Here is a 24,695-nt window from a genome sequence, read left to right on the forward strand (position 1 = left end):
AAAAAAAAAAAAAGAATTCTACTTGTTCCTCTAGTCATCTTAGAACAGTTTGAACACTCTTTAGGGTAGTAGGTGGAGGCTGCAAATGAAGATCATTTGAGGTCCCATTTCTAAAGTCACAGGGCAGAGTTTGAGCAGTCACACTGAGTACAGTTGAGCATTTCTACGTGTGTCTGTGCACTGCATACCTATGTGATATTTTAAAACACCAAAGAAAATATATAAAATTATGAGCAAAAGCAGAATATTGCCAAGAAAAGATATTTTTAAAGTCAATCATCTGCAGAACCAAACTTGACAAATGATTGCTGTCTCCTGACATTCCTTCAACAGAGACTTAAACATCCTTAAGTGTTAAAATAATTGCGACAACATCCATGACTGTGATTCTTAAAGTCTTTTGCAGCAATGTAAAAAAATCTTAATTATCTTGAGTAACATTTTATGGATGAATCAAATCACATTATATGTCTTGTAAACCTCACAGTCTATAATTTCTCTAGGATCTCACCAGGGAGATTCAGAGACATGGCTCAAGAGGACTTGGGTGACAATTCAGAGCTCTGGTGAATTTTAATGTGCATTCTACTACATAATAAAACATCTAATTCTTTTCACCAAATAGATAAGGAGTAGGAGACAGGATTAGTGTTATTTCCATGGTTGTCTCAAGGAGGGACAAGATTCAGTGGTGAAAAGACTAGAATTTAGATGAATTCTCAGGTGAGTGGTATGGTATTTTAATAATTAATTTTTAAACCCAAAATTGTTTAGTGAAAGATTTGCTCTCTCCATCACTTACCAGAAGAACTGAAGAATTTATAAAATTACATCTGCAGACATACCACTGTGTGGTTCAGCACAGATTAAACTCTCATACCTGTTTCTATTTCTGACTTTACCACCAATTAACTCTGTGATCTTGAGATTACCTTGACCTTTCCTTTGTGTCTTCAAGCATCTGTTATTTTTCTTGAGGTGGTCCCTCAAGATGAAGAGGAATTTGGCAATTACTTGATGAGTTATACTGACAGCAAAAAGGCAGTTTCCTGGTCTTTTCTAATAACGTATACTAGAAGTGCTATCCATGTTGGTCAAGTTAGCTAGCTGCTTCTAAACAGATTTTTTTTTTCTTTTGCTCCATAGAGATGGAGCATGTGATGATGGAGGCTATGTTTTACCTGTGGTTGGAAAAGAATTTTAAGGAAAGATGAAACAGTTCAGCTCAGAGGACTCACACCTACTTTGGAAGAAGATAATTAGGAGTATAAAGGACTTTTAAGTTATTTTCCAATGCCATTAAAATCCAGACAGTGACTTTTTTTTAGTGGAAATCAGTTAAAGTTTTGTTTTTTTCCAATCAAATTCAGCCATAGGCAGTGTTCTTTAAAAAAATTTTTTTTAAATTTTATATTGGCATATAGCTCAGTTGGTAAAGAATCCGCCTGCAATGTGGGAGACCTGGGTTTGATTCCTGGGTTGGGAAGATCCCCTAGAGAAGGGAAAGGCTACCCATGGACTGTATAGTTCACATGGTCGCAAAGAATCAGACATGACTGAGCAACTTTCATTTCGCTTCACATAGTTGATTTACAATGTTATGTTAGTTTTAGGTGTACAGAGAGTGAATGACCTTTATAAAATGGTTTAAGAAGGAAGAGAAGTTGCTGTACCAATACAATGCTCATTAAGGGCAGAAAACAGTTTTCTGTGTAATAGGTTTTTTTCCTCTCCTTCACTTAACAAAACAGACAAGTAGTGGCCACCCATATGTCTTATGTAAGTTCATTAACTTATAGCTACACAGCTAAGGTGAAAACAGAAGCCCCAAGCCAGGCTGGGTGATACCACGCACACACAGGTTATCATAACTAGCTTTGATATACCAGGTACTGCTGGAGAAGGGAATGGCAATCCACTCCAGTAATCTTACCTGCAGAATTCCATGGATGGAGGATCCTGGTGGCCTACAGTCCATGGGGTCACAGAATCAGACACGACTGAGCAACTAACACAACACAGCCAGGTACTGTGTCCTAGGTGCTGGGGACACAGTGTTAACAAGGTGGAACTAGCTGAAAACCTGGTGTGATGACTGTTGTGAAGTGGGATCAGTAGGAAGACTGGGGAATGTAATTAGGGGGTTAATCTAGTTGGTGGGAGGCTGTGAGGGAAAGTCACTCAGGAAGTGAGTAGTTAAAGAAGTAAGTAGTTATGAGGAAGTGGTAGTTAAGCTGAGACTTGAAGGCTGAGTAGGAGTAAGCCAGCTGAAAGAGAGGCGCATTAAGGAAGGAGAAACAGCATGCACAAAATACCTGAGACCAACGAGAACCTTCCCCATTCAAGGAAACTGAAAAAAGTGGACTATGAACAGCAAAGGAGAGCGCCTCCTGAAATGAGCTAGCCAAGAAGGCAAGGCTGACTGAGATGCCAGCTCCTTTCTTCCCTCACAGTAAAGAACAGGTAGCAGTGGTATAATTCTGGCTGTGGCCATTGCTCAGATTTGAGGTGTGCCGGTCTCAAAGCCACCTTTCTTACCTTATAGCTGACGCGAAATCATCAGATCTTCGACCTACTTATTTTTTGCCAGATGTATTTTACATTGCCAACTCCCCCCCCCCCTACTTTGCAGAGGTGTAACAGACAAAACTCTAAAATATTTAAAGTATACAACCTAATGATTTGATATGCATATATATTGTGAGTGGATGTCTAAAATTGAGTTATTATTAGTACAAGTTTATAGCATTTAAATCTTAGGGCCAACAAACTCTTAACTCTACATTCTATCATAGGTATTAAGTTGGTACTGGGTACCTGAGGGGCAGAGGTCCCTGAGATTTGTAGGGCCACTTTCTGTAGCCCCTTCAACTGTGAAGAAAATCTGCCATTGCAGGAGTCAACTTGACACTGCACAGCAGCCCTGCTCTGTCTCCAAAGAAAGCAACTTTTCTTTTTAATTGATCCCCAGAGGTGCCCTCTTCCTTCCAGACCCTGACCTGACCCTATAGGGAAGTTGTGTATCCAGTTCTTCAGTGATATTCCTTTTCTGAGAATAGCACTGGGCAAAATTTCTCTGCCACGTTTGTCATCTTCCCTTCTTTCATTTGGCTCACTGGCTACCCAAATTTGCCCACATTGGCATTCTCAACATTCCCCTCCACCCAAGAACAACAACCTCATTGAACAACAACAAGAAGAATTGATGATAAAACAAATAAACAAACAGACACACACACACACACACAAACATAGCCTGAGTGATACAATACAGAGACAGCACAAGCTTTTGGGTGACTTTATACTAAAGTGTGAATGACTGAAACATGCATACCTTCTCCAGTCTTCTTTGTGAAAAGTACGTTTTCTTTTGTATATTTTTATTTTAAAGAAGTTTGCCTATTAGCCTGAGGTTTTAATGAGCCACTGGATCAAAATGAAGCCTTTCTAAGTGCATAAAGTACTTCAGACCACAGGGTCATTTTTTCTGAAACCTTTGGCACTATTACCAGTAGGCAGCCACAGACAGTGCCAAAAGGAATGAGACTCTGGACTGATTTCCATGTATTAGTTGTTTCTCCCCTCTTCAAAATCTATCAAATGTTCAAACCTGTGGACACAAACAGGAACACACTGGGGAGAAGAGTCTCGGGGGCGGAAGATCCTCTACTCCTCGTCCCATGCGCCTCACCTCCTCACACACGCACACTCCTCCATCTCTCACCTTGCCAGGGACCTGCCCCAAGGTGAATAGCATCCCAGTGGGGCTAGAGGCACTAACAGAGTCCTGCTGCTTCTTCAGCTGCTGGAAGTGCCAACCTCTCGCATGCCCAAACCTGATCCTTCTACAGGACACTCAGCCAGGGCCTACAGCGAGTGACCGACCCTCCCATTAGAGGCGCTGCCATCATCACCTGCCCAGGCCTGAAGCCCGGCACGCAGAGCCGCGGCGTTCACCCAACCGCAGCAACCCAACCGGCTCTCGAGGCCTCAGTTCAGGCGAGCACAGGACCCTCTATTTGGGGCTCTTTGTTCGCCGCCTTCCTGGTTCCTGCTCTTAAACCTTCCTCCCAGCAGCCCCCACCAGCGCACCGACCTGCAGGAAAGTTGCTCCCGAGCTGTGGAGGGGCGTCATCGCCTCCTAGCAACGCTCCTAGCAACCGGATAACATCTGCTCCCTCTGGTCCAATGCGAGCTGAGAACAGCTGCGCGCCCGCCTCGCGTTGCGAACCCCGAGCGAGAGGCGCTTCAGAGACTGGAGGGACGGACCTGCAGGAGCCAGGGCTGCCCGCCGAGCTGCAGTTGCCGCCGCTGCCACTGTCGCGCCGCCGCCACCGCCGTCGCTGTCGCCGTCAGTGCCCTTCTGAAGAGTGACAGCGCCGTAAAAGCGGGAGGGAGCACCGAACCCCGCGCCTTTATGAAACAGGTGCATGCGCCGGTCTCCTGGTGAGTGGACCCAGCTCGCAAGGTATGTCTGAACTTATCCAGCCAGGTGCCCGCCTCAGGCTCAGAAAAGACTCTTTCATTGAGGGCGTGGATCGGGACGTGTTCTGGGATCCCACTCCGCCCCAGCCATTGAAAAGTAGCTAGCTGGTGGTCCCGAACAATATGATTTGATTTTTCTTCTTTAAATCTTGGGATTGTTCTTGCAGATGCTCCTGCCCGTCGCTGTTAGGTTTGTGCTCGGAAGTTTTCAATCCTCCCTGTTTTTCCTTTGACTTTACTGCCTGTGTGCAGCTAGGAGGGCTGGAAGCAGTGAGCTCCCAAAGAAAACCTGTGGTTAAGGCGAAAAGGATAGTGTAGCTTCGGCTAATTGAATCAACACGTATGGAGAGCAACATTCTTAGGTCCTGCTCTGGAAAGGGTCCATTTGGCTGGGAGCAGCCAGTTCACTGTTACTCAATCTCCTGAAAAGTAACCATAGTAACTCACCTCTCTTTTGACGGGATCCTCCTCATTGGCTGCCTATCTTCCTTTGGAAAGCTCATCTCTCTAAATATAGAAGATGATGAGATCTGTAAGCATACATCCATGTAAAAATAAAGGTGCAGTTAAACATGGCCCTTTAAAGAAAAACTGTCTTCAAAGATAAAGTGCCCTTTGACAATTTCAAATTTTGTGAGAAATAGTGTGTATTCCGGTGAATGATTGAGTAAGTCTGTTTTGAGTTAACTGCTGAATTGTTACTTTAGAGAGAATATTTCTTGAAATCATACAAAAATCTGGCATTTAAAGAACTAATTATATCTGTTTTTTAAAAATCAACCTACATCCCCCCAAAATTGCCCAGTAAATATTTGATGAGATGTCATTCATTTCTTTCCACATTTCTTAGAATAGTTGAGTCCTCATGTTTACAATTAAATTAAATGGAGAACATTATAGTAACTGTGTATTTTTGAAGGTTTACTTACTTCTTTGGTCCAGATCAACTCCACCTCAAACATCTTAGAGTCTTCCTATTGCATGCCTTCTCCTGACTTGATAACCAGTTCAAGTCAGTGCAATGCTGACTCTTCCAATGTTATTTGTTTCTCTCCTTGTTTCAAAATCTCAGGTAGCCATTCATGAGTCTGAGGCTTTGAGAAATGCTCACTGTGAAAAGGGGAACTTTCACCAGATTTTCTGAAGCTGTCCTAGAAATACACTTTTCAGATTGATTCAGCATTACCAGGTAATCACTAGCTTAAAAGAAATTACTGTTTAAATATGTATCCAGAGAAATAAATGCTAATGCAGCATTACCATAACTTACAAGATCAATATAAGGGGTTGTTTATATAGATGGTTGCTGGGTAGAAGTCAATAGAGGTTTTCTGTAGAAAGGACATTTGTGGGCTGGCAGATTTTCCTCTTGAAGACTCATATGAGTAGGGTGGGGCCAAATTAGGTAGCCTGGCTTGGGGAACATGTCAAGCGGAAACCCTATGAGCACGTTGGTACATGTCCGAAATGAAGGCAATAAAAAGAGCTGTCTGCAAAAAGAGAATGTGGTGATTTTTAAAATTTAATTTGCATTAAAGTCATTGTGATAGAAACCCATGAGTGTCAAGCATTTTAACTCAATTTTCAGAATATAACATAGTCTTTTACTGAGTGTTCAGCCCTCCAGTGTTGTGTAACTTCCACATGTACTGAGCTATCCATGTGCAGTTCCTGTAGGTAACCAGTCTAGCAGATTATAATTAAATACATAAAAATATACCATGGCACATTTCTTCTCTTTCCTTACCTCCTTTTGCAAAAATAAATAATTAAACAATTTTATTCAGAAACCTATTTGAAAATTTATTCTAATCTGGTTGTTTAGTTTTTATGGATGTCATGAGACTTTACAAGTACTGGTCTCTTTGATCACTTATTGAAATATCCATAGCTTAATAATTTTAAGCACTAAAGATGACTGCTTGAGTCCCAAAATATTTGTTTCATTAGTCTTTAGCACCACCCACCTGTTTTCCTTCCTCCATCATAATTACTACATTTTATGGTGAGAAACAAATCCAAAGAGACCAAAAAGATTTACTGTCAGCTGTCATGCGATGCATATAGAGTTCTAGTCATGCTGTCAATCTGAGGAAAGTTTGAGTAAAGCAACCATAAGTATTGGCTCATGTATATGCATTATTAGTCTTTGCATTAGTAATTTATATACATCCTACCCCTATTTAATATGCATAGAAGTTTAAAATCATTCAGGGCCCTTCAATTTATGTGAATGAGTCTGCTCTTTCATTGAAACCACCGTCATAATCAAAAGGTCAAGTGAAAGGAGTTCTTAAATTTTAATTTTGATTCTATCATGAATGTATAATGTGCAGAATATTTACTGTGCAATCTTGATGACCATATCTATTTAAAGTCATTCACCAGAAAAGATTATCATGGTGTTTTAAATAAAGGAAAACAAATCATTTTAACCTAAGCATTTAACCCTAGAGACATTAGTAGATTCTAAGAGCGTGAAAAAATATTTCACCAATTTGTAATTAGCCAATGTAGCTAGTCTCTCTTGTCAATGTAACTAGTCACTCTTGTCAATGGGAAGACCAGCTGTACTTGAGCATATCATATCTTATAAAGAGGAGTATACTTAGGGTGCTAAGACTTAAGGCTGAGATCAAGCAAGTTGTAACTGAAATCAAGTTCTAGTTTCAATTTTTCATCCAGTACTCTATTTGGAAGTTTTTAGGTATTTATGAACATCATTCTGCATTCAGTTTTATGCCATGTTACTTTCGTGGGATTTAGAAGATGCTTGAAAACATGGAGAAATATTGAAAGGTTTAAGATGCTGAGGCCACTGCCTCTACATCTGGGCTTTCCACTGAGGACTCATGCCAGCTGGCTTTCACTGTCAAAATACCAACATCCCAACAATAGCTCTAGAGCCAAGGCACAACTGGTTTAGATTGTTGTATCTGTCAAAGCAATATGCTTCAGAACCCCAGAAAAAGCTTATATAATGAATTCAGAATCAGGGGGCAAATTTACCATAAATGTGCAGTACAAAAACTGAAGAAGTACACCTTTAGATATTGGGAGAAGCTAATTTTTGTCAGCACTCCCTGCCTTCCATCTTATTTTTTAATAAGTTGTCTATCTAGATAGTCTCAATACATTGCATTAATGTCTCCACTTTTTAGTCTAACACAATTATTTTTTAATTTTTATGATTAAATTTAACAGGCTAAAAGCAGTTATCTAGTTTGCTGCCATAATTCTCAATAGGAGTGGTAGGAGGATATTAACAAAGGATCTGCTAGTGTTATGTTCAGTATTGTAATGTAACTATACTTAGAAAAAATTAAGCCATTTCTCATGCTATAACGTATAGAAAGTAAAATGCAAAAAAGTAAATCTTCTTGGTAGGGAGAAATATATAGGTCTTCTAAATATTAGTGATAATTAAGAGGGGAGGAGAGACAGGGAACCCGGAAAATACCCTCCATGGTGGTGTATCAGAATTTGTGTTGTTTTTAAAATGTGTCTTAAAAGGGGGCATGGGTTAAGATGTGAAGAAAAGTTGGGGATGTGGCAAAGAGAATCAGGACTCAGAAACCTGTAGTCTTATTTTACCGCTTTATGACTCAATATCTAATGTGGGGGATAAGACATCTACTGAGTGGTATGCATGAATTGAACACAATGTAATTTAAAGAAGTATCTATTACTCTTTAGAATAAAGGTGCCCTGTGAATAAAGAACATTTTATCACCAGAACAACTCCAGGTGGTGACATAAATGAGATATTTATGAGTGAGGGCAGAGAATTAACCAATTCCAGAGCAAGATGTTTGAGGGCATGGAACCCAAAGATATGAGGGCCAACCGTACAGTACAAGTTTACATGAGGGACTTGAGTATCTATAGATTTGGGTATCTGTGGGGGCCCTGGAACCAGTGCTCTGATATTGAGGAATGACTTTGTATTCTTAGTGAGAAAGTTAATGATTAGTTCTAATTTATGTTTTTCTACAACACTTCTGGATATCTGGCTTAATGTTTTTGGTGATATACCCAAACTCGATGGTAGTATCAAAGTGGCAGAAAATGAGGGTGATACAAATGAGGTACTTTTGAAAAGACTACTGCTTTGAACATTGGGGTGCATGGATATTTTCAAATTAAGTAAATTTGTAAAATTAAGTAAATCTTTTCAAATTTGGATATATGCCCAGGAGTGGGATAACTGGATCATATGGTAGCTGTGTTTTTAGTTTTCAAAGGAATCTTCGTACTATTTTCTATATGACTGTTCAGTTTACATTCCCATCAACAGTGTGGGAGGGTTCCCTTTTCTCCACACCCTCTCCAGCATTTATTGTTTATAGGTTTTTTTTTTTTGTATTATGGCCATTCTTACTAGTGTAAGGTGATACCTTAGCACTATTTACAATAGCCAAGAGGACATGGAAGCAAAGATGTGGTACATATATTCTTCCTGGGTGTCTCAGTGGTAAAAGAGTCCACCTGCCAATGCAGGAGAAGTGGGTTTGATCCCTGGGTTCTATCCCTGGGTTGGGAAGATCCCCTGAAGAAGGAAATGACAACCCACTCCAGTATTCTTGCCTGGAGAACCCCATGGAGCCTGGTGGGCTGTAGTCCATAGGGTACAAAAAGTTGGACATGACTTAGTGCCTGAAGAGCAGCAGCAGCAGGTGCATATATACAATGGAATATTGCTCAGCCTTAGAAAAGAATGAAATAATGCCATTTGCGGCAACACGGATGGACCTAGAGATTGGCACACTGAGTGAAGTAAGGCAGACAGAGAAAAACAAATATCATATGATATTGCTTACATGTGGAGTATAAAAAAGGGTACAGGTGAACTTATCTACAAAACGGAAATAGAGTTACAAATGTAGAACATAAACTTATGGTTATCAGGGCATAAGGGGGGATAAATTGAAAGATTGGGATGAACATAAACACACTACTACCTTTAAAATAGATAACTAACATGGACCTCCTGTGTAGCACTGGAAACTCTACTCAATACTCTGTAATGATCTACATGAGAAAATAATCTAAAAGAAAGAGTGGATATACATTTATGTATAGTAGACTCACTTTGAAACTAACATTATGAATCAACTATACTTCAAAAAAAAAAGGCTACTTCCATACACATAGAAGGGATTTAAAACCCTTCTCTTTGAGCAACAGACTGGGGTACCTAAGGAAGTAGAGCATTTCCCTAGACATTGTTGATAGTTTTTGTCACCTCCACCTGTCAGTGTGGTTGCTTTGCCAGTTTTCTTTCTGATTCATTCCCACTTTTCAAGGTAAAAGGTAGACTATAAGGGAGCCTCATCCTTCAAAATAAGGAGTGCAGTTCCGAGGGGTGATAAGTCACAAAACTTCCCCCAGGAACCTGCTTCACTAGGTCTCTCTCATTAGGAGGGCCAAATCTCATCATGTAGGCTTCAGTGCAGTATCAAAGGTAAATATGGTTACCTGGCTGATCCTATCCATTTAAAGATGTTCTCTTTGGTTCCAAGACCATCACCAGTGAAACAAGGTAGGCATGTGAAACATCAAATGGTCTTTTATTTAATATTACATATCTGTGCTTGGGGCTCTCTTCTATGCTGCTAGTTTCTTGAAAAAAATCTGTAACTCCCTGGCTGTCAGTATCCCTTGGAAGTTCCTAGGAACGTTTTCCAGAAGCTGCAGCTTGTTGGTAATTTTAAACTGCCAGTAGGGTCAATCATGTGCCTGGGGTGGAAGATACTTCTGAAGGAACAGGTTGCTCCATTGATTCATGGCTAAAAGCTGGCAATGATTTCTGCTCCTCTAGAGCATATTATCCAGAAAGGTGCCAGGCAAGAGGTTATGAGGGAGAAGATTGATGGGATATTGCTAAACATCAGCAAAGCTAAAGGTCTACAGAAGATGTAGCATTACAGCCTTGCATATTGCACCTGTCTGTCTTCTTGAGTCCACTCACAGATGTTCCATGCATCCTCTGCTTAACATGAAAGAGAGGACGGATGTCCTCCGTACAACGTAGTGCTGCTGAGTGGCGTGTATACACTCACATGTATGGCTTCAAAAACAAGGCCACTGCAATAGTAATATGTAGTATTGAGCAGGAAATATGTATGACAGGCTCTCAGTGCTTTTTAAACATCTCATTTAATCTGCACACAACTCAATGATTTTGATATTTGGCCTCACTTAATCAATGAGAACTGACTCATTGGAAAAGACCCTGATGCTGGGAAAGATTGAAGGCAGGAGGAGAAGGGGACAGCAGAAGATGAGATGGTTGGATGGCATCACTGACTAGATGACATGAGTTTGAGCAAGCTCCAGGAGTTGATGATGGACAGGGAAGTCTGGTGTGCTAAAGTCCATGGGGTCGCAAAGAGTCGGACACGACTGAGTGACTGAACGGAACTGAACTGAACCAATGGGAAACTCAGGGTTCTTTGAGATTAAATACTTTGTCCTAAGTCACCAAGAAAGTAAATTGTAGGACTGGGATCAGAACCAGTGCCCCAGAAGATTGTGCTGAAGTATCTGTAGCCAATGCAGCAAGATTGCACAGTGTAATTAATAGTGAGAGGTAGAGTAGCTCTCTGTAAACAGGTGTGCCCATGGCACTTAAGGAAGGATTTCAGTAGCTTTGCCATCAGCAAAGCATTACGTAGATACATAGGGATACATGCTTTTTTAAAGCTCATGCCAGGCTAATGCTAGGCAAAGAAAGAGAAATCATTGAGAGACTGGAAGCTGAGTCACATGGTTTGTCCACATCACTGGTTGTTGATCTGACTAAAAGCTCTTTATTTTCCCCATTGATCAAACTCTTCCTTTGACTTTGGGTACAGATGCATACAGCCAATAGGATGGTCTAAACTCTGTTTTTGTGGTATATTGATAAAAGTATTGTGGGGTAGAAAATGAAAACCTTACCAAAATTAAGATATGTTAAATTCATCACTTCTTTACCATTTCTTAGGTTGTTTTACAGTCTTGGATAAAGAATGGTTTTACTATGACAGGAGTTGTCCTTTTATGATCGTCTGTACTCTTGAAGTGTTTGTAAATTAATTTGCTGATGATTTTTCCTTAATGTACTGCCCGTGGGCTGTGCACCAAATGAAATCACTTGTGCACTAATGGGATTTCAGTTGTCTGGAGGCAGAAGCAGAAGAGTAAGAAAGAGCATTTGAGCAACCATTTGTAATTACATTTTAAACATTTATTTAAAGAAATATGTATAAATTGTTCTGTCAGAACTCTAATGACAAGGATGGTCATTCTGTTCTGTGACTTTTCATTTGATTGTTGACATTTTAGACTAGGAAAGACATTGAGGTTGGCGCAGATATTTTATGTATCCAGAGGTTAGAGTATTAAAAACAATTTGAATATTCAAGTCAGCATTAGCCATTTTACTTTCAGAGATAAATTTAGGCTCAGCCTCATTCAGTTTTATAATTTATATGCTGTTCTCAGAGTTCAGGACATGGATTATGAAGACATAAGGTCATTTTACTTTTTCTTGTCTATTTCATGAGCTTTATTTGAATAACAGGCTGGGTTGAGTTGGGCTTTTTAGTTATGGGAGAATTATATAAATAGATTTACATACATTTACTGGGCCATACCAAGCAAACTTATTTGGAAATTCAGAGTAACTTTAGTTCTCCAAATGACTATTTGGATATTTTAAAAAACAGTTATATTTCCTTCACCCGAAATGTATAACCAGTGACAATATATCTAGAAACACTTTCTTGGAGCTGTTATAGTATCTGTGCTATTTTTATCTTGATCATTTGAAATGCACTTTTGCAGTCATCTGACTCTCTAGTTGGGGCTTCCTAGATGGTTCAGTGGAAAAGAATCCACCTGCCAATGCAGGAGATGCAGTAGACCTGAGTTTTATCCCTGGGTCAGGAAGATCCCCTGGAGGAGGAAATGGCAACACACTCCAGTATTCTTGGCCTGGAGAATCCCATGGACAGAGGAGCCTAGTGGACTACAGTCCATGGGGTTGCAAAGAGTTGGACACAGCTGAGCACATGTGCACATGCACGTGCGCACACACACACACACACACACACACAGATTTAAGTCTCTAATTACAATCTAGTATCTCTGGGAGGCAGGGTGGTAGAAAGAATCTTAGGGTCAAAGCTAGGAGGCCAGGCTAGGATTTACTTCTGGGATAGATCTGTGCCTATTTGCCCTAATAAGAACTAGGATTTGATTGAGTGCTTACTATATTGTGGGCATAATGCCAATCACTTTCCACGAATTATTTCAGTGATCCTGTGAGCCAGTGTTTTTTTCTATCCCCACTTTACAAATGAAATTTGTGGAGCATTCATGTAAGTTTCTCAAGGTCACACAACTAAGAAGTGGTGGATCTGGGCCACTTCCATCTGCCTCCAAAACCCAGACTGTCAGCCACACACACCAAATTGAAAACCACTGAATCCTTCTGGGTCTCAGTTTCCTCATCTGTAGGTCATGTAGGCTGAACCACGTGATCAATAAATAGTTCCCAGCTCTGAATTTTTTGAATTCTCATCCAGCCAAGAAAACGGATGTAGGAACTTATGTTTGCTATATATTTTAGCCTCAAAGTGGCTAAAAGCATCCTCCAAAATGTGATGCTGAAAACACTGCGAATAGCTAAACAGCATGCAAGGAAGTAATTGTCAAATGGATACCAGCTGTGAAAGCTTTTCAGCATTTCAACAACCCATGGGGGTATTTTGTAAGAGCAATAAACTAAGTGGCTAAGTGTGTTGCCCACAGAGCTGAGATACAAATCTAAACCCCTGAGAATTTACTGTGTTTCCAGGGTCCAATACATTCTCTATCTTAGGATAATTGCCTGAATACAGCAGACAGAATCTTTATGAACCTTGCTTGGGACCATTCATATTTTTTGGTCTTGTTGTTAAATAAAAAATATTTTACCAGAGCATCACTTGGTTTATTTGATACTTGTTTCTCTAAGTTGCCACCTGCTCTGCCTTGTGTCATTCACTAAAAGGTCTTTAGTTGGCTATTAATGCTGTAGACATTGCATTAGTTTGTAAAATAAATGAATATGTGTTTACTTCCAAATATATATGTGAATATATATACATATATATATAAATCTTTCCTCACCCTTTATTGCTCTATAGTAATTCATCGAGCCTTGTTTAAAAAAAAAAAATTAGTGACCTGTCCAGTCGTTTATAATGCTAATAACTGTCAGTCATTGATATTTCTTAATGTGAACCGAGGAATTTATGTTGAAAAGTGATCTCATTCATTTTTCACTACTAGTTTAAATGGAGTCTGGCTTTGCTCATAAAGCTAAAACATCTAAGCCAATGTAGCCAATGTCACAATAACAACAACAAAAATCAATCAAGTCAATTGCTTGGCAGTCTCACGATTAGGCAATCAGTTGATGGGCTGAACGTTCTGTTTTCAACTTGCTCTTGTAGTGCTACTACTACACTTGCCTAATGCTATGACATAGAGGCTCTCAAAATTCAGTCCCCAGGTCTGCAACTTCAGCATTACCTGGGTATTTGTGAGAAATAGAAATTCTCTGCTCCTAGCCCAGACACAATGAATTAGAAGTTCTGGGGGTGGGACCCAGCAATTTGTTTTTAGGAGAGACAATTCTGATGCTTCCTAACTTTTGAGAACCATAATGGCATCAATGGGTTAAGTGGTTTAAATGAAATCGGTGATTCTTATGGTTGCCCAGGGGAAGAATGAGGGGAAGAGATAGGGAATTGGGAATTGACATGTACCCACTGCTATATTTAAAATGGATAACCAACAAGGTCCTACTGTATAGCACAGGGAACTCTACTAAATGTTATGTGACAGCCTGGGTGTAGGGGAGTTTGGGGAAAAATGGATGTACATGTATGGCTAAGTCCCTTTGCTGTCCACCTGAAACTATCACAATATTGTTAACAGGCTATACTCTAATATAAAGTAAAAAGTTTAAAAAATGTAAAAAAGCAATAAGTAATAATTAATTGTCATCATAGAATAACCCAAAGTTTCACCTACTTATTGATTCAGTCCTTTAAAAATACACCTAGTGTTAATGTGTTAGTAGCTCAGTCATATCTGACTCTCTGCGTCCCCGTGGACTGTAGCCCGCCAGGCACCTCTGCCCATGGGATTCTCCAGGCAAGAATACTGGAGTGGGTAGCTATTCCCTTCTCCAGGGGAGCTTCCCAATCCAGGGATTGAACCTAGATCTCCCTCATTGCAGGCAGATTCTTTACCATCTGAGTCACCGGGGAAGCTCAAAAATACACCTAAGAAAATGTTAACTACAAAAACAGCCCTTGAGAAAACTAGGTTCATTGATGTTTTCATTACAAATAATTTTGTTTTCCTTTTTTTCTAACCTCTGAAATCTGTGAAAATTTCATATAAACTGAGATGTGCTAACTGAACTCAGGAATTGTGTACTGACTTTTTCAGTTGTGAATGATCATTGCACATTCATCTCTTTTTAGGTCAGACACACCAGTGGTTTAAAATTCTTATTTCCCTTACAGAACATGCCAGCTCTAATTTAAGGCTCTCTTGGGTTTATAATCCACAGCGGTGCCAGTGAAAATTTGGAAAGTTTTAGGTGTGATTTTTTTTTTTTTTTTTGATAGATTTTCCTACTGGTTAAGGAAAACCACCCAGCTACAAAAAGCTACAGGAAATGTTATACAGATGCCACCAAAAGGAGGAAAAACTTAGGAGAGTCATGTTTTTGAAGAGTACGTTTTTAATAGTTAAGATTTTAAAAATTCAAGATGTCAGGGAAAAAAACATCAAATGTCTTAACCATGAATTGATTTGGCCAACATGTTAATAAACTACTCATTTTATGAATCAAATGGTCTCAACACCCAGAAATATTCAAAGGTGTGTTTAAGGCTAAAATTGATAATGCTTAAATTATAGATTTTTTTTTTCTTGATCTGGTCTACTGAGGTTGAATGAGTACTGAACTGGACTCAATTTCTATTCTCAATTCATTCAGTTCTTTTGCTAGGAAGCTACTTCTGTATCTTTAGGTTTCAAGGCTATACTTGCCTCTTTTCCGTGATAAGAGCACCACCTAGTGTACACACTAAAAATTCCCTTTAAACCAAACCTGAAAATTGGCCTTAGAATACCATCCTTCCCTAAACAAGTTAGGATTTTCAATAATAGTGTATTAAAGGAGAGAACAACATTCTTACTTTAAAAATTATACCAAGGTCAAGATTTCTAATCAGTACGATATTTGAACTGTTTGCTTATGATTAACCTATGCTAAACCGGGTGTTATGAGGATGGTTATACCATGACCATGTAATAGGGTTTGTCTGTAGACATGGAATTATTTCTTTAAAGTATATAATTGGGTCACCAACCATTTTACATAGATTTGGTTAACCAAGAAACATTAAATGCCTTCTGTAATGGAAGCAGTATAACTAAAAGCATGATGAAAAATAACATCTCTTTTCATTCATTTTGTGCATCAATTTCAGATGTGGATATGTCTTGACATTAAATGGCATGACATTAAATAGAGGATTGGGGGCTTTTCTGGTGGTTCACACAATAAAGAACATGCTTGCAGTGTGGGAGATCCCTGGGTCAGGAAGATCCCCTGGAGATGGGAAAGGCTACCCATTCCAGTATTCTTGCCTGCAGAATTCCATGGACAGAGGAGCATGGCAGGCTACAGTCCATGGGATTGCAAAGAGTTGGACAGACTTAGTGACTAGCACTTCAAGAATGTATTATAATTATAACACTTTGTTTCTGAGGGGCTGCATAAGGAAATAAATATAATTCTCCAACCTTGAACCTATATTTTAGGTCTGAATAGTGTCATTTGCCTGCAAACAGGCTTCTTAGCCACAGGACAATTGCCACTGACTTCTTCACTGTAAGTAAAGAGAGAATGTTAGTTTCTGGGGTCACCAGTTTACTTTGACAAGTAGAACTTTTGTTTTTAAACACTTTTGCTACATTAAAATCTGACTTTTCTCCAATTATTTTATTTTGTTTAGCTTATCCAACAAAAGTATTAACATATACATTAACAACGTCGAAAGTAGCCTACTTTAAGAGAAAATATGCAGAAGAAGAAGATTTACATCAAGATTACCATGGCTATTTTCCAAAAGTAAGGGTATACTTTTAAATTTTGTTTGAGTCTTGTCAATAGCAAAGGCTCTTGTTTTCATTTTTCTAAAATGTCGATTGAATGATGGTTGTATTTGCTTTTCAGCACCTGATATTGCCTGAGGACAGGACTTGCATTCTTAAACTTTCGCTGGAGAAGCTCAGATTTCTTGAAGACCCAGAAACCTACTTGAGAAGGTCTGTGTTAATTAACAATTTGCTGAGGAAGATCCACCTAGAGACGGAGAAAGAGAGCTATGAATACTTTAAAGAAGCTCCCTGTTATAAGACTGCTTATTCTGATACAAGAAAACGGCTGAAGTTTATGGTACAGGAATGCTGTTCTCAGTCCCTCTATTACGAAGAGCTGCGTTCATATCATATCGTGCCTTATGCTTCGGAGAATGCCATTTATGGAATGGGCTACACTAGCAGCCACTTGGAGCAAAATTCTCAGTTGCTTATTTATAAAATGAATTAGAATTAACTGTTAAAGTCCATTGATACCTTGTTTCTAAATGCCTGAACTGTTCATAGTGAAGATGTTAACATAAGGCACTAATTACCAGTGCCCTTGAGATCAGAGATGAGATGCATGCTGAACTGATTGGAGAGAACCCTGGTTATTATTCAGCAGTCCTTAGTATCATCCAGCCAAATTGAAAATATGTCCATGTATTATAAAGCAGAGAATAAGTGCTTTAGAAGCAAAGTTTTCTTGCTTTTTTTTTTTTTTTTTTTAAAGATAGTGTGTGTAGGAAGGGACCTAAACTAAGTTCCTTTGCCGATTTAAACATTTCAAACCACCTATTTCCAAATTCTACCACTTTTCGTGGTAAGTAACAGATTCATATTAAACAGATAATGTCTTGTCCCTGAAGATTAAGGGTGGAACAAATTTAATCTTCTGTAAATGATGAAAGGAAGGGTCAGTCCTTTCTGAAATGCTTTGGTTTGTCAAGCATTGTGCCAAATAATTGACACCATTCTCCTTTTACCATTAGTGACAATTCAAGATGTGGCCAACCTGCTACAATTTAACTGCTGAATGTTAACAACCAGAACACTCCACACTGATCCATTTTACATTTCTTTTTTTTTTTGCTTCATAGAATTTTCTCTTTAAAAGTGGAATTTATAAAATAGCCTTGCAGATGGGCTTATCTCTAAGTTCTAGGGGTCAATTAAAATTTGTGGTGGGCCTTTAGTTGCATTTAAATTTATTTATGATGTCACATTTACAGGCTGTGAAGCTCAGGAAATGGGTAGGCAGGTCATATTTGATTTTAATAGGCAGATAACTTTAAAGAATATTATCTGCAAAAAAAAATGGTGAGAACAAGAAATCCTACATGATGTTGTTTCTTCATCTGAGAGTTCATTTAAGGCTGTCTAGATGAACCTTTGCACTGATTTTTGTATAATAGTTGACCGTTCACTATTTGACAAAATGTTTCAGAATGCCTTTAGTGGTGAAGTTGAGATAAGTTCCTATATTTTGCAATTTGAAAGATAATTAGTTAACAAGTTGCATAGCTTCCTGAAATTGTTTGAAATGGTTCATGATGTTCTTTGAGGTTTGAGTGAAATGTCTGATTTCAGTGTCTGGACTTTTGTTCCATGGCGCACATCATTTAAAGAATTGTCATTAACTGATAAAACAGATTGGAAAACTAGGTGCCAAAGGTACATTTAAGAAAATACCAAAGACCCAAAGATGAGTGTTAGATAGACTATGATAATGAAGATAAGAACCTAAAGTAAGGATTATACAGGACATGGAAGAACATTGTTAAAGGGATTTGGAATGATATGCTTACCAATGTGCTTTCAGAGCTCTTTATACATACATGATAGTAACAGTCAAGGGCACTGCTTGGACCTTCAGTGGTCCAATGTTTTCACAAATCTAAACATTGTGACTTTTCAACATTGTATCTTCCCTTGTTGAAGGCCATCTTGTAATCAAGAAGGTCTTTATCTCTTCAAGAGAATTTTGTTTTTAGTTTTGATTCACTACTTGCTCCCTCTAATGAATTATCAGGGTGATTAACATGGATGCTTTTGGTATAAAGAATATGCGCCCCCTAATTAGCATGCATTGTTAAAGACCACATAGATATATAACTGATAAAATTATCAGGTTTCTATTTAATTGCTCAGTCAGAATTAGAGAAAAATGATTTGGAACAAATTGAAAACTTATAATTGGGGCTAATTTTTAAGGCAATTTAGTATGAATGGTGAGATAGCTTTGACATACAAATATATTTAAAAATTAATTTAAGGGCAAAATGTGTTACCAAATTTCAAAAACTTTATTTCACTACTTATACCATACCTTACTTCTCAGAATGTGTTTATTAAAATGTAGTTTTCTTAAACAATGGAAATATTAATTGAACCGACACCAAATTTGATAGGATAATTATGTACTTTGAAAAATAGAATTAGTTCTCTAATAGTTTAAAACTTCTTACCAATAGGGACATTTGGCTTGGTTTAGGACAGTATCTATAAGAAAAACACACCAGTGCTAATAGATATGACTTACAAAAATGCAGCATATTGAAATTGTTTGACAATATAAGTGTGTATACTTTGGGACTGAAAAGAGAGGGGGAGAAAAAACTACCAAGAAAGTGTAATTTTGTAAAATTTGCTGTTTGTCTGAAATCTTAAAGCAAGAACTCTTGGGCAATGAACCTGTAACAGACATAAAGTCTGTTTTATTTGATGACATCATTAACTGAGCTCTCTGAATTTTACATTCATATACAGAGAAGGAACTGTCTTAGAAATCATTGATATTTGTGAATATGCTTCTCTTTTTTAAGAAATATGTGTTGATTTCAAACCAGGTTATTTAAAAACTATCTTTTAGAGCATTTAATTTCTTTTCCAATAAACAATTCATAGATAAGGAGCTGACTAATGTTATCTTGACTCATTGAAAAATTATAATTTGTGTTTAAACTACACTAGTCTGAGTTAACCAATAAGATTGCTGTGATTTTACCATGGCAACCTGTTACATAGGGACCTGCTCTACTGTCTCCATCCTACACACTGTTATGGGTGATGCAAAGGTAGGAAAACAATGACAAGTTTTGAAAACAGTGACAACTTTTTTGAACCTGGACATCTTTTCTTTGGTGACAAGAGTCATGCTTAAGGTAAGAAAGATAGAATGGGAAAGGTATGAGACTAATTTTGTGGGGGCCCAAACAGCCTAAAGTTCCCATAAAGAAGAAGAAAAACAAACAGAGAAAAAACAAGAGGAAGAAAAAAGGAGGGGAAAATACAGAGATAAAAGGAACAGAATTAGCAAGTGAAAGCGAAAGTTGTTTCATGTGAGGGTTGTTGCTTGCTTGCTTGCTGTACTCAATTGTTCTTCCCTATGTCTGCTGTACTTCCCAAATCTGAATACCCACAGTGTATTGATCTTTTCTTTTATTCACCAATGATGCATAAGACTAGATTCTATTCAGTATATACATGATTTGAAATGTGGTACCACTACAAAATATCCCTAAAATGGAACTCCTTGGGTAGATGAGAAAAGGAAAATTAGAAATTAAGTTGGTCGGGATGGGGAATAAGTGTAAATCTATGGCTGATTCATATCAATGTATGACAAAACCCACTGAAATGTTGTGAAGTAATTAGCCTCCAACTAATAAAAAAATTAAAAAAAAAAAAAAAAAAAAAAAAAAAAAAAAAAAAAAGAAATTAAGTTGGAAGAAAGACTGAACGGTGAGTGAGCCGGTGTACATGTGGTTAATCTCAAACACATGAACAGATTTCACTGTGCATCCCAAGATTTAGTAAAGTCAGTGCTAGAGGACTTGGAAGTAAGTGCGATTCCCCACCATTTATTGAACAAGTTATGAGTTGGGCATGGTGCCAGGGTTGAGGATACATAGGTGAGTGATGCACAATTCTTTTGTCTAAGCTGTTCATTGATGAGGGAGGAACTCAGAGATGTTTGGTTTTATTTTAAAATGTAAGAATTCTTTACTGGGAGTAGCACTTGCATTTCTCTTTTCCAAACTATGGGATGGTTGTCAAACAAGTCTCTCCAAAGGTGTTTGTAGCTAAGAAGATACACAGGAAGAAGAGAAGGTATACTGAGCTAGATTTTAGAGCAGAAGGAGAATACGTTTTGCTTTGCAGTGTATTTTATACTTGGAAGAATGAGAGAAAACCATTGCTGCAGAAGGGAGGTGTCACTCATCGCTGGGGCACAAGAGGTTGTAGGCGAGAAAGGGAGACCAGTGAAAGTGCAGAACAACTCCTCCTCCCCGACCTCTCTGGCTTTGATGTACTTTCCCATGGCAAATCAGGTTAGTATTGTCACGGATATCCCTGAAGTGATAGCAGAATCAGGAAATCACAGTCTGAGGGTTGTATATAATGTGTTCAAGGTTAGAGGGCAGTTTTCTTTAATTTGCCTTGTATTGGTAAATTGCTAAAATGAACCTCGGGATTTCTTAACAGCAGTTGCTGGAGGCATGCTTCTCTCCCAGTTGCTTCCTTTCTGAATCACAGCTCAACCAGCCCCTGTCCTTTCAGTCTGTTGGAAGTGGAGCTCATGGTTCTAAAACTCTCTCCCCTCTCTTTTTTAAAATTTTGATTGGTGTATAGCTGATTTACAATGCTGTGTTACTTTCAGATATACAGCAAAGTGAATCAGTTATACATATACATATAACCACTCTTTGTTTTTAAAGATTCTTTTCCCGTAAAGGCCAGTACAGAGTATTGAGTAAAGTTCCCTGTGCTATAAAGCAGGTTATTAGTTACCTACTTTATACTGTTGATACTGATTTGTTCAAAACTACTTGGAAGAAAGCAACAATTTGCAGTACTGGTTGAGCCCCCTTGAGAAGGGTTTCCAGAGTGTATCAAACTAGAATCCACCGTAGTTTCTTGATAGAATTATTTTAAATACTATTTGACATAGTCATTAAATAACTATATACTAATGTAATCTTTATGTTTCTAGAGTTCAATGTAACGGTTGTAATTTCTACATGTTTTGCTAAATACCTTAGTTTGGAAACAATGGAAGATCATGTGTAGTTAATTCAAGCAGTTGGTTCATGAGTATTTATGTAATATTTGAAATTTAAATTTATGTTCTTTTTTCCCATCAAACTTCATTACTGTACATCACCAATGTGACATGTCTCATGATTATTATTTCCTTATTAAGTGGGCCATGTCTAAAAGTTTGTCCCTTCATGGTTGAACCCTTTGGATTGTATTTCTCCATTAAAGTTTCTGTCTTTCCATAAAGATTATTCTACAGTTGAGTGGATAAAGAACATTCCTCTACATTAACACTTTTCAAATCTTGTGCATACAAGTCACCGGACATCAAGTTAGAATACAAACCCTTTTTAGTAGGCCCGGAGTGGAGTCTGAGAATCTGCATTTCTCAAGCTTCCTAGATGATGTGGGTGCTGCTGGCTCACTGAACACACTTTGAGTAGCAATGCTCTACATGGCTCTGAGAATGAAAATATACACTCAAGGCTACAGTCTTACTACTTTCAAAGCATGTGCATTCATGTCTGCTTTCCATAGAAATTTTTTCTTCAAAGAAATGAAAGGCAAGAAGTATCATCAGCTAATTTTTCAAATTGGCCCCAAGTATTACAATATTCTATATGGTAAAATCCCTAGAAAATGATTGATAAGTTTTATCTGCATCAAGTGCAGAAAGGGGATATAGAGGCAGTCATGTACCATTCTTGCATATCTGCATGGATTGAAGAATTTGGTAAACCTAAACTGAAAATGGTACTTGGAGCTTCATCTTCTTGTCTTGAACTCTTTCTTGAGCTTTATTCCATGAAAAGTCCTCCCTTTGGTACAGACATTCTGTTTCTCTTAAGCTGTTGGTGTCTGAGTGAGGGGTGGAGGATTGGTGTGAATGAGGAAGTCACCTGAATTGTCTGATTTGAGCATGCCAAGTAATTTTTGTCAGGCTCTCTTTAGATCTTAAATTGTTGGTATAGCTATTGTGAAATATAGTGCCATAAATTTGTCACAAAATGAAAGGAGAAAAGCAGAAATTTAGTTCTGTGGAATGCACTAAAAAACCAAGCAGATGGTGTTCTACAACATTTATGTGGGGAAATGTGTATCTGTTACATAATCTAAAATATGTCTTTTTCACATTTAAAATATTTGGGTCATGATTTAGTTTTTATTGGATTGTTTTTTAAACTTAGAAGAAGAAGAAAGGTCACTGTATTTTAAGGCATATTTGACATGTTACTAATAAAATTTTATTTCTGGTGAAATATAGGTGCTTTTATTAAGTAGGGGAGGGAGGGTCTTAAACTATGGCATTTGCCTTATGTCCCTCAATTCCAGAGGTCTCATTTTAAATGCATATAGCTATATTTCTTTGAACAGTTTATTTTCATCACAAAATTTGCTTAAATATTCAGAAGATATTTCCAGTCTCTTGGTGAATTTTTTCACTAGAATTGACCCTGAAATGTTTTTTAGATAGCATGAGTCATGAGAACACATGACAGAACTCACTCAATTTAGGTCTTATTCAAGTATGAGATCATAAGTCTCAGAGTCAAAGATAATTTTTCTACCCATAGAACAGCAGATGTACCTACTTATTGGTTCCTTATATTTGTTAGGCAAAGGGCAGGTGGTTCATACCAGGAAGATACATTAATAGATTGCTTCTGTTTCTAGTAGAAAATGGTGTTTATTATCAATTTTGCAAGCCAGTTATTATGATGTCCCCTATAATCCATTGACTTATGTGGGAAATCAATATCCGAGTATAAGCTATTTCCATATAACCAACATTAGCATCATGGACTCAATGAACATGAGTCTGAACAAACTTCAGAAAATAGTGAAGGACAGGGAAGCCTGGTGTGCTGCAGTCCATGGGGTCACAAAGAGTCAGACGTGACTGAGTGAACAACAAAAACATTTTTCTGTGTGCATCAAACAAGACAAAGGCTAGATTAATTTTAGTTATTTGAGCAATCTAGGAACAGCTAACCTGTATAAATTACAGAGACTTTCATGTATGTGTTAATGGAAACTTGAACACATATGGATGAACACATCTAAGAGGGTAACATAAAGAGCCAATTGGTTTCTGGAAGTGAAAAAAAAAAAATCCTTATATGTTATGTAAGTGCCTTGGACACTGCCTGGCTTGCAAAATTGATAATAAGCACCATTTCCTACTAGAAAGAGAAGCAATCTATTAATGTATCTTCCTGGTGTGAACCACCTGCCTTTTGCCTAACAAATCTATAAGGAACCAATGAGTAGTGTATTTTACGGTAATAAATCTTGTCCAAGTGATTCTTATTTTTTTCCATTTGCGCTCTATTTTGAGTCCAAAAGCAGGTTGTTATAATTTTCTTCCCTAATTTAAGGTTGAAGAAACATACACACACATACACACACTGAGAAATCACAGTTGCAGAGGGATGGGCTTTTAAAAATTTATTATTATTAAAAAGTAAAAGAAGTGTGAATACTCTAGGGTACTTCTTTTAGGAAGCCTGAAATCTACATGAGAATCCACTTTCCTGGATCCCTGCATAATTGAATGCAATTCAATTGATGCAGTCAGCATAGATGGAGAGAGCATCTCCAGATGACTGTCTGGGGATAAGAAGCAGTCATATTGTGGGAGGGAGAACCACAGAAACACCTGGATAAGCCACACTGAGAAGCATAAATATAGTAGCATTGTTGAGTTGATGGTAGCATGTACAGCAAAGGTTTAACCTCAAAACAAAGACCCAGCACAAAAAAACGATTTGATGATCTTTTCCCCTTGTTTTCCATTCCCCCAACATTACTTTCCCACTTCAGTGCACCCCAGCCCTGGCCCAGGCCCTCTAGTTGTGACTTGATTGCTTTCGCTGAAATTAATGGTTATGGCAAGTTCTACCAGGACCTATCTTTATAAAGTACTGGTTGAATAATCACAATCATTCCTTTGTACTGTGGCAGTTTTC

The 24,695-nt window shown here is 38.1% G+C and overlaps 1 long non-coding RNA gene across 1 annotated transcript; it reads left to right on the top strand.

The window, feature by feature from the left end:
• Window positions 1–4,114: 4,114 nt before the first annotated feature.
• Window positions 4,115–22,985, top strand: LOC122443731. Its single transcript, XR_006270097.1, has 4 exons — window positions 4,115–4,468; window positions 5,558–5,674; window positions 16,557–16,672; window positions 16,778–22,985. It is a non-coding gene; the product is annotated as an uncharacterized LOC122443731 (long non-coding RNA).
• Window positions 22,986–24,695: the final 1,710 nt, after the last annotated feature.

Source organism: Cervus canadensis, chromosome 6, assembly GCF_019320065.1.
Source record: "Cervus canadensis isolate Bull #8, Minnesota chromosome 6, ASM1932006v1, whole genome shotgun sequence".
NCBI classification, from domain to species: domain Eukaryota; kingdom Metazoa; phylum Chordata; class Mammalia; order Artiodactyla; family Cervidae; genus Cervus; species Cervus canadensis.